This window comes from Siphateles boraxobius, unplaced genomic scaffold (genome assembly GCF_051911475.1).
Source record: "Siphateles boraxobius isolate OS27281-9 unplaced genomic scaffold, OSU_SipBor_1 63, whole genome shotgun sequence".
Taxonomy (NCBI): Eukaryota; Metazoa; Chordata; class Actinopteri; order Cypriniformes; family Leuciscidae; genus Siphateles; species Siphateles boraxobius.
The window spans coordinates 3,553,572-3,565,000 of NW_027509190.1; the positions used below are offsets into that span (position 1 = coordinate 3,553,572).

At 42.5% G+C, this 11,429-nt stretch overlaps 2 non-coding genes across 2 annotated transcripts; both read left to right on the forward strand.

Annotated features, from left to right (window-relative positions):
• Nucleotides 1-11,088: 11,088 nt before the first annotated feature.
• On the forward strand, nucleotides 11,089-11,161 carry trnak-uuu (transfer RNA lysine (anticodon UUU)). The gene has a single exon. It is a non-coding gene; the product is annotated as a tRNA-Lys (tRNA).
• Nucleotides 11,162-11,281: 120 nt separating this feature from the next.
• trnas-uga (transfer RNA serine (anticodon UGA)) lies at nucleotides 11,282-11,363 on the forward strand. The gene has a single exon. It is a non-coding gene; the product is annotated as a tRNA-Ser (tRNA).
• Nucleotides 11,364-11,429: the final 66 nt, after the last annotated feature.

Sequence of the window (11,429 nt, forward strand, 5' to 3'; positions counted from 1 at the left end):
CTCATATAATTAAGTTTTGTTACTGTCTCCGCAGCAAATAATGGCAATCAACTCATGGAATCAGCTGGCTCCTGAAAGCCCACTCCCGTTAGCTATTTATCTTTAATTTTCTTCTCTTCAGGGTGTCGTCCCCTGGCATAGTTGCAGACACTTGTCACAATGAAAAACAAGCCATACAATCAATGCGGTTTCTGGTGAGTGGTATAGAGGAACTCACATTTCTGGGTCAGACTGCCGTAACATTAATTTTAACCTCACAGCGCATCTCACTTCTCAATGCTCTGCTGACCCCGGTGGCCTCCAGTAATCAGCGCTCAACTCTCATACCTTTCTCACAAATAACACCTCCATCCGGAGGTGCCCAATGTTCGTGACCCCCTGCGTTAGGCTGTCCCCTGGCCAGGAAGATCATCCCGTCATTGAGTAGCCACTCGTACACACGTACACACTGGTGACCGCTCTTTCCCAATACAATCAGTTTTCTTCAACAGAACTCAGCTGTTTTCTGGAGCTTAGGAAAGGCACGTTCAAGAGTCACCAGAGCCATTCCGATTGCCTAATAGTGTTCACAGGGAGACAGGTTAATAACAACAGTATTTAATCACTTAAATCCATTAACTATCTTAAAAGCAGCAACCTAGCTACTTAGACTATACTCAGTGAATTTAGATCACAGCCGTACATTCAGTGTACTTCATCTGTAGCCGGAGCCATCGGTCCTGAATGGTGGAGACTAAATGAGACAAAGTTGTTACTGGTCCTAAAATACGCTAATCAAAATGTCACCTCTATCGTTTAAGGTCTGTATTATTTTAAAGACTTCTTTAAAGTAATTCAGTTTTACTTTTAACATTTTTAACATTTAAATACAAATTGCCCTCTGAATGGTAATGATTTCTTTTAACATCTCTGTGTCTATGGTTTTCAACTGAAACACTGTGCTTTACTTTAAATAGCTTATTATCACTTATGACACAGGCTCAGATAACAGCTTTTAGCTGACATTGAATGAGAGAGAGGCATTCAAGACTGGTACACTGCTCTCTCATATACTTCTAACATCAAACTTTTATCTACCATCTTTTAACTCTATCCCAGCTTAAGGCATCTTTGCCAGAAATTACATGTGTTTTCAAATAAACATAGTTTTACAGTTGTCTTTTGCCCACGTCAGGGAATCTAGACATTACAAATTTCCATTCAGATTGAGTCTCTGTCGCACTGGCTGTTTCAGCCACAGCACACATCAGATTTAGATAAGCGAACTGTTTCATTACAGCCAATAGCAGACTTATCTTTTGAAAGCAAAACATCAGCTTCTAGCTCTTTCATGGTCAACTTTTCAAGCTGTTTGTTTAATCAGATGCCTTTCTACACATTTTACATTTAGCAACTGTTAATTCAGTAGCCTACTACTTCTGCTTATTTGTTCTTACATAAAAATAATTATTCTAGTTCTCAATAACGTTTCACATTTCTCAATCTCAATTTTAATTGTCAAGTTCTCAACCATAGTTTAATATTTGACTTTAGTTTTCTCTTGGAGTTTATCAATCTCCAATTAGGATTCACACTATAAGTTTGACGAGGCAAGCACTCTCTGCTTGTGATACTTTTGCAGTTATTGTAAATCATCTGTGAGATTAGTCTCTCTATATCATCTAAAACCTTTTTAAAATGTTTAATTACAACACAATCATCCTTTTAGTTACTTTGATATATTTTGCAACTCACATCTGTTGGAGTCATTAATTTTACATCAACCTGTATTCATCAATTCACTTATAAAAATTACTATTATAGAAATTACTATTATAGATATTTTCTTCAAAAGGATTCACTTTAAGACTTCAATCTTTTGACCTTTTTATCTCTTATTTCTCAGATGAAAAATGTCACTGTCGTCATTTAAACACTGATCTACTTTCAAACCAATATTATTACCAAAAATGTGTTGTCATTTTATCACATTTTAAACACCTTCTCGGTGGGCATTTACAGTTACGTATTAAATGGTCCTGATGACCACCATTAAAACACTCTCGGCTCCAACTTACTGCACACCCTTGAAGCAGTGTGTCCCATTCAGGAATCCAAACCGAGCTGATAAGCAGTTCTCTGTATTCTTTTACAGTCCAGCAGTGGCTGATTTAATCATAATAGCCCAATCATAATCTTCATCATTATTATTGGCAGAACATTAATTGTCATAAGCTGCAAAATATTCTAAGTTGTTTTCACAAAGTGTCTGTTTAACTTTAGTCACACTTGTCCAAGGAAATGATCTTCGACCCATAATTTAATATACTTGCTTTTTGTAATCATCGTAAGCAATACAAGGCTCAACATTTTAATTTTTCAGTTTCTTTGTTTGTTTGTAGCCAGTCAAGTTGTTGTTTAAATTTCCAAACAGAAGCAAAACTTATCAAGACAACCATTTACTTAATAATTTCTGCAAATTTCTCTGAAGTGAGGGCTTCAGAGCACAGCTGCTTACAGCGTTCGCTCTTTTCTGTCTCACTATTAGTTTCAGGACTGTTCAGGTTACTGATCAAGTTACTCAGTTTGTCTGCCATATCTTAATAACAGTTCAAACTCACCTGAAGTCATTGCAGAAATGGAGGCGGCGATCTTTGAACAACACAGCTTGGCTTCTCCGTGATGAAACTGCAGAGTATACTCCAAAATCACAGTTACATATACTGGTCCATGCCAATTTGGGTCACAACTTTTTTTTTCTTTTTTTTTTCTCTCTCGGGATCGTTCCTGATGCATCCCTGGCAAACAACCCTATTTTTGTTGGTATCCCTAACTGCCTGATTCACTAAATTCGGGGATCCCCTATCTGAGATGGAAGAGATTGAGCAGGTTTACGGTGCCACTGGACCTCCCGTCCAGGGACGTACTCTGCTGGGGTGGTGCTACACCATTAATGCCCAGCGGGGCCCACACAGAGCACGCTTCGCTTGCGCTGTCTGCTGCCGTTACCCTTAACGACGCTCTCAGCGACTTCTTATCCTCTCAGCAGTAGGCCTACAACTTACTCCTTCACTCGCCTCATCGGAGTGAAGGCTACTTACTCCTCCACTCGCCTCATCGGAGTGAAGGCTCTCCCGCTCTCCTTCAAAATCTCTTCCAGTCTGACAGCCCTAACAATTAATAAAAGCTTACTACCTTGTGTGTTGATTTGCCAGAGATGTCACCACGGAATGATTGCCCGCCGCATCCTCCACCAAACTGTAAGGGGTATACAGTTAAAGACCCAGAACCAGATATGAAGAATGAAGACCCAGAGTCAGAATTATAAAAAATTAAAGAAAATATTTACTGAAGATAGTTTGCAGTTTCATCAGCAGAAGTCAGCTTCAATACTCGCACAGGAGTTCGTAGGCCGCCCCGCTTACAGTTACAAAGATCACAGCAGTTATACGATTTCCAAGGTCTAAGCTACGTCATTGCTTACAGGATGAATGATTCTCATTGGCTATGAAATAGATAAACACAGTAATTTTCCACACATATACAGATAGACTGAAGCATATCTCCATCGATTACGCAGCTGAAGTTAGGCACGTCATGACCTTCCAGGTCGCAGATTTGGGTTGCTGGGCGCCAGCATGTCCAGAACAACAACTCAGTCAATCTCCAATAATGCCAGTGGTTCCTTAACCTGTAACCAAGAAGACTAACACACACACACCGACACACAGCTTTTCCAAGGTTGGATTTGGCCAGGCTCTCACTATAAACAGGAGAGTCCTCTCAAAACATCAAGATAATGCGTTCTTTCTCTCAAGGATAGCTAAACTTTAGTCTAACTGGAAAGAAAGGCTTTAACAAAGAAATGGCCCCTTAAACGATTGGCTTCAATGACCCCTATATGTTTTAACACATTGAAGACCTTTCTCAAACACAATACAAGTCAAGTCAAGTCAAGTCATCCTCATTTATATAGCGCTTTTAACAATGTAGATTGTTTCAAAGCAGCTTTACAGAGATAAAGATATAATTTAAGGTAACAGAGATTGGTTTGGTTTTATAGTGGCTCTTGAAAAATGTTTTTTCCAGCTAAAGTTAGTTTTGATTGATTCACTTCCATCTAAATGATAGTTTGTTATTAAGGGTAACCTTCTTTCTCTCAAGGATAGCTAAACTTTAGTCTAACTGGAAAGAAAGGCTTTAACAAAGAAATGGCCCCTTAAACGATTGGCTTCAATGACCCCTATATGTTTAAACACATTGAAGACCTTTCTCAAACACAAAACAAGTCCCTATTTCATTTCTGGAAGCTGTGTTAAATAAGCAAGCACTGCATTCAGATATCAAATACAGACATTAAAGAATACATGAAAAGAACATTTCAGTAATCACACTGGTAACTTATATAAATAAAGTAAAATCTCCAGAGAAGTCATTCAATTCATTTGATATTTAGAAGGAAAAATATTGATTAATACCTTAATTATAATCAATCATTACATATACATTGAAGCAGCAGTGGATTCCAATCCACCCCCTTCATCTTGCAGCGGAAGCTGATGGTGAGGGCATCGGAGGAGTGTTTTTGGTCATCTGTTTTTGCTGCTGTTTTAAAAGATACTGCTGCAAATTGTACATTTTGCTGCCTGGCACACACTTCTGCCTCATTATAAAGAAAGCATTTCCGTCTGCCCTGGTATCCCAAATCTTCCTCCAAGTGTCTTGTGCTCTGGATCCAAATCCAACAGTATTGTCATCCTCTGTCAAAACTGGCACTGGATCTGGCCTTTGAGACAGATACTGTTTAAGATCTTCAATTTCCTTGAAGCTTCTTGAATACTCAAGAAAGGAAATGAGGCTATCCTTGCATGGACCCTCTGGGTTGCACTGCCCAGCCTGTTCTTCTTCCTCAACCTTATCGGACAGGTACAAAGCATAGCTGACATCATTCTCTAATAACAACTTGAAAGACTTGCCCTTGTACTTGCCGAACTGAAGAATGCATTCTCCCAACACCTCTTGCTTGTCAGAGACATCCCCTCCTCTATGTAACACAAGAGAACGGGCGTTCAACTTGACCAGATCTTCTCTTTGAGGTGTTGACTTGTCCTGCAGTGAAGGGTTGTCTTTAATTCTTTTTGCCTCTTCTGATGGGTCCCGGCGTAAATGGCCCGACGGGCCTTTCCTGAAAGACACTTTGACTTTCCCTGGGAAGAACACTGTTTTCTTCATGATGCTGTTCTGAAATCAGAATGTATTCATTAGTGTCTCAGCATAAGCATTTAAATACTTACAGTAACAAAATGAAATAAGACAGTTAATACTAAAGCATCAGTGATATACATAAAAGAGTTATTTTACAATGCTATAATATTCCATAATATTACTGTTTCTTAACTGAATAAATGCAGCCTTAGAGCACGTACTGTTTATTAAATTTGCATTATTTAATATTCATTATTTAAATTGCTTTAAAAATGTATATATGTATATATAAAAAGTTAACAAGTTAACTAATTAAAAACGTTAAATTATACCATTAAATTGTACACATATATATATATATTTGTTTCTAATTTAAATGTAATATATGTGTGTGTCTGATATTAATTACATTATAGGTGTCACAGTCCTCGTCTGCACCTGTCTGTCCTTGTCTGCACTACACTTCCCAGCATCCCCTGTCATCATCACCTGCACCTGCGCCTCATCACCCTCATCATCATCATCACCGTCACCTGTTGCCCTTGTCATTATCTGTGTATTTAAGTTCCCCTCTCACGCTTGTCTTTGCTGGTTATTGTTTGTGCACTAGCACACTGTTCTGTTTGTTTGGGTATTTACTTATTGGAATAAAACCTTTGCTATTTTGTAACTTCGCCTACCTTCATCTTCTTCATCCACCCGAGGACGTGACAGAATAACCAGCCCAACAAGGAGTCAGCATGGGAATTCTTCTCTACCCGGTTTACCCAGCTCACTCTCTACTCACCACTTTCCAAAATGGATTGTCTATAGAGGATTACATCGCCGAGTTCCTGGAACTCTCTGCTGGGGTAAGCTGGTCAGATGATGTCTTTAAAACTGTCTTTTGGTTGGGCTTAGACAGTCATCTGTACCAGCAAGCCCCAGCAGCAGCTTTTCCAGGAACCTTTGCCAGTTACCTAGATCATGTGCTGTGGTTGTGTGGCTCAACCTTCACCATTGGTGAGGTGGATGACATTGCCACACAATCACCGTCTCCAGCCATCTCCATCACGCCCACCATCAAACCAGCCACCGGATCGGTATATGGACGTCCAGGACTGGTTTCCTGCATCGCCGATCCCCCACTTATATCAGCACGTGCTGCCAGGAAGGCCATAGTCCCAGAGACCGTCCAGCCAGAGACCGTCCAGCCAGAGACCGTCCAGCCAGAGACCGTCCAGCCAGAGACCGTCCAGCCAGAGACCGTCCAGCCAGAGACCGTCCAGCCAGAGACCGTCCAGCCAGAGACCGTCCAGCCAGCTCTGGATGACGCAGTGCTACTTGTGGGATCCATGGCTGTTGTGTGTGTGTGGGCAGCACACACATTCATTTCAGCCCATGAACCCAGCCCTGAGCTTCCTTCGCCGCTGGTCCCGTCCAGCCCTGAGCTTCCTTCGCCGCTGGTCCCGTCCAGCCCTGAGCTTCCTTCGCCGCTGGTCCCGTCCAGCCCTGAGCTTCCTTCGCCGCTGGTCCCGTCCAGCCCTGAGCTTCCTTCGCCGCTGGTCCCGTCCAGCCCTGAGCTTCCTTCGCCGCTGGTCCCGTCCAGCCCTGAGCTTCCTTCGCCGCTGGTCCCGTCCAGCCCTGAGCTTCCTTCGCCGCTGGTCCCGTCCAGCCCTGAGCTTCCTTCGCCGCTGGTCCCGTCCAGCCCTGAGCTTCCTTCGCCGCTGGTCCCGTCCAGCCCTGAGCTTCCTTCGCCGCTGGTCCCGTCCAGCCCTGAGCTTCCTTTGCCGCTGGTCCAGTCCAGCCCTGAGCTTCCTTTGCCGCTGGTCCAGTCCAGCCCTGAGCTTCCTTTGCCGCTGGTCCAGTCCAGCCCTGAGCTTCCTTTGCCGCTGGTCCAGTCCAGCCCTGAGCTTCCTTTGCCGCTGGTCCAGTCCAGCCCTGAGCTTCCTTTGCCGCTGGTCCAGTCCAGCCCTGAGCTTCCTTTGCCGCTGGTCCAGTCCAGCCCTGAGCTTCCTTTGCCGCTGGTCCAGTCCAGCCCTGAGCTTCCTTTGCCGCTGGTCCAGTCCAGCCCTGAGCTTCCTTTGCCGCTGGTCCAGTCCAGCCCTGAGCTTCCTTTGCCGCTGGTCCCGTCCAGCCCTGAGCCCTCTTCGCCGCTGGTCCCGTCCAGCCCAGAGACCCCTTCGCCGCTGGTCCCGTCCAGCCCAGAGACCCCTTCGCCGCTGGTCCCGTCCAGCCCAGAGACCCCTTCACCGCTGGTCCCGTCCAGCCCAGAGACCCCTTCACCGCTGGTTCCGTCCAGCCCAGAGACTGGTAATGACTCTGTCACTCTCCCCTTTAATTTTTTTGGGGGGGGCCATAGGCCCTCGCCGTGGCCGCCCGAAGGGTCCTCACCGCCATGGCCGCCCGAAGGGTCTTCACCGCCATGGCCGCCCGAAGGGTCCCCACCGCCCTGGATGCCCGAGGGGCCGACAGCTCCACCCTGGACGCCCGAGGTTTCGTCTGCTCAGCCACGCCCACGTCCTGCTCCGCCCTGGCCACGCCCAAGTCCTGCTCCGCCCTGGCCACGCCCAAGTCCTGCTCCGCCATGGCCACGCCCAAGTCCTGCTCCGCCATGGCCACGCCCAAGTCCTGCTCCGCCATGGCCACGCCCAAGTCCTGCTCCGCCATGGCCACGCCCAAGTCCTGCTCCGCCATGGCCACGCCCACGTCCTGCTCCGCCATGGCCGCCTGGTCCATCCTGGAGTCCATCCTCCTGTACCCGGTCCGCCTTCCCGTTACAGACTCCAGGATGCCTACCGGGAGGGGGGAGTAATGTCACAGTCCTCGTCTGCACCTGTCTGTCCTTGTCTGCACTACACTTCCCAGCATCCCCTGTCATCATCACCTGCACCTGCGCCTCATCACCCTCATCATCATCATCACCGTCACCTGTTGCCCTTGTCATTATCTGTGTATTTAAGTTCCCCTCTCACGCTTGTCTTTGCTGGTTATTGTTTGTGCACTAGCACACTGTTCTGTTTGTTTGGGTATTTACTTATTGGAATAAAACCTTTGCTATTTTGTAACTTCGCCTACCTTCATTTTCTTCATCCACCCGAGGACGTGACAATAGGAGGACCAAACCCGCAGAAATTAAAAATTAATAAATAAACATGTAAACAAATAAAAAGATAAATTTGATAATAGGAAAATAAATAAAGGAATAAACGACTTGATAAAATAAATATGATTTATTCTTTATCAAACTAATTTTTGTATTATTTCCCTTAATTTATTTTCTGCTTTTATTTATTTGTTAATTAATATTTATATTTGGTCAGCAAGACCAACCAACCTAATTATCATGCACATCAAAAAAATGTAAGAATAGATATAAAACTAAAGACAGAAAATTAAAAATAAATAAAGATTAAAATAAATAAATCTGGAAATAAATACATATTGGAATAAATAAATAAACAAATAAATGAATGCATAAATAAATATAAGAATAAATGGAACAAACAAATAAATAAAATAATAAATAAATACAATTAAAAATAATACAAATACATTAAAATATAAAAGCAAAAAATTATAAATTAGGGGAAAAATATACAAAAATACATTTGATTAAAATGAATCATGTTTATTTTATCAAGTCTTTTATTCCTTTATTTATTTTCCTATTATCACATTTATTTATCTATCTATTTATTAATTCATTTATTGATTCATTTTTAATTGCAGGTTTGGTCCTCCATACTACTGCACATTACATCTTACTGCACTGTTAACATATATTTTAAGCATATATTTAACAGAATAAATTAGTGACGGAATAATGTTCTTTGACTTGTTAGGTGTACTGTTTCTTATCGTCACAATCCATTCAACACGATAACAATACGATTACATGACAATATACATGCAATTTAAATGATACAAATATTTGAATAATAATGTATATGCGGTCACCTGAGGGAAAATGTGTCTGCAATTTGCATACCCTTTGGTAAATGTATTTCATGAACAATGCTCACCTAACAAGTCAAATAACATTATTCCGTCACTAATTTATTCTGTTAAATTCATATTCAGTCAGTATAGTTCTGACAGCATGACTTAAGTATTACTTCATTCATTTACTCATTTATAATCATCCAGTCATAATGCAGCTCCTTCTTTAAAGATCTTCTAACATCTAAATAATGAATTAAATCAGCTCATCTTCATCTTCAAGTCCACATGGGTGTCCTAGCAGAGTAACAACATATATTGTGCACATGAACCCAAAATTAAATGCCACTTCGGTTGATATTTTGTAATAAAAGGCAAGAACATTCAAACAAATGTCCAAACACATTTTTCGGTCACTTCATTTGAAATAGTATATGTATAAAGACCATTAACTTACTTGTAAAGAATGTGGGCTCTTTTCCAGGCAGGGGTAGTGTGGAACTATGTGTAGGATGAGGTGCAGTCGGTCTCAAAGATAGATTCTGTGAAATTCTATCTCCAAACCGAGAGTCTAAAGGGGAAATCTCTCCTTTATTACTTTTAACCTCTGTAAAAAGCAAGAAAGAGTAGAATAGTGAGAAAGCAAACATAGTTATTTTTTCTACTGCTGCTGAATCATTTACAAATTTGGTAACTATCATGCGGTAATTGTCAAAATTCCTGTCGATTTGGGATGGGCCACAGTTGCTAAAGTTCACTCACGTGTCTGCCTTTTAATTTTATTCTTAAAGCGAGTTCCTAGAATTTCACACAATAAATGTATATATTCACACTATATACTAGAATTACATCTCTTGTGCCTTAATTTCAAAGGCAACATAAGTAATTTTCAAATAACTAAAATAACTTCAAAACAATAATAAAACATTAATTATACGCTGTATATTTTCTAATCGCTAGGTGTCAGTACACTCACTGGCTGTTACCTAGAGTGCCGTGGGCTTGCTATTTGTTCCAAACAACATGGCTTTTGACGCAAGTTTACAGTAACAATAAAAGCATGTGAAGATGCTTTCCAGCATTGACAGCATGCGCCTGCTTTAGTTTGTAACCTTCTGGAGGCCTAGCTTAAACTTTATAAAAGGAAAAAAAGTCACTGTTACAGGATTACCCTTGTAAAGAGTTATGTTGGTAAGAAACAGTTTTGTCTACAAGCTAAAGGTGACAACGCCCCTTTGTAGTCTGGGACATGTCGGGTAGACCGGTAGCTCGCTGTGATCGTATAGTGGTTAGTACTCTGCGTTGTGGCCGCAGCAACCCCGGTTCGAATCCGGTGAGTTTTCTGGGTGCCATTGAAATTGAGCTCCATGTCACCACCTCTCCTCACCCCGTCCTTCAAACTACTCTTTTTGTGCACGGCGCGTGTCCTTGATGTGCTCTGGATGTTCGAGTGAATTGAAACTGGGACCTTCTTTGAAAGCATGAGTTCTCAGGTTCGAACCCCTAGAGAAAAGACTGAAAACGAAACGCTCCTATTGATTTCGGAAGAATCTTGTTTCAGAGAGAATATGGTGCGTGTATATTTTCTAATCGCTAGGTGTCAGTACACTCGCTGGCTGTTACCTAGAGTGCCGCGGGCTTGCTATTTGCTACAAACAACTGCGCCTTTGACACAAGTTTACAATAACGATAAGAGCGCGGCAAGTCAACAGCATTGAAGCGTGTGAAGAGGCTTTCCAGACAAGTAGCAGTGAGTTTTTGTTCTTTTTCCTAGCATTATTTTCCTTTAATGACTATTATCATCAGTCTAATAGGCTGCATTCTCACTAATTTGCAAATATATTTTGACATACCAGAGGTTTTGACGGCCGTTCTGAATCTTCGAAGAAGGAAACGCAATGCATTGGAGGACACTTTTTTCTGCGCCAATACGATTCATTTTGCTGTGCGTTCGCACGCAGCACGCACGCTTCTCGAGCAAGAGCCCGGATAGCTCAGTCGGTAAAGCATCAGACTTTTAATCTGAGGGTCCAGGGTTCAAGTCCCTGTTCGGGTGAACGAGCCTCTTTTTGTGGAGCGGTACGTTTTGTTGTTGAGTTCTTGCTGATCTACACTGGCCTCGGGCAGCGACGCTGCAAGGCAGCAAACCAAACGACATGCCCCTTTCAGACAGCTTGTAGTCGTGGCCGAGTGGTTAAGGCGATGGACTTGAAATCCATTGGGGTCTCCCCGCTCAGGTTCGAATCCTGCCGACTACGTTGACAGCATTCGTCTGCTTTAGTTTGTAACCTTCTGGAGGCCTAGCTTAAACTTTATAAAAGGAA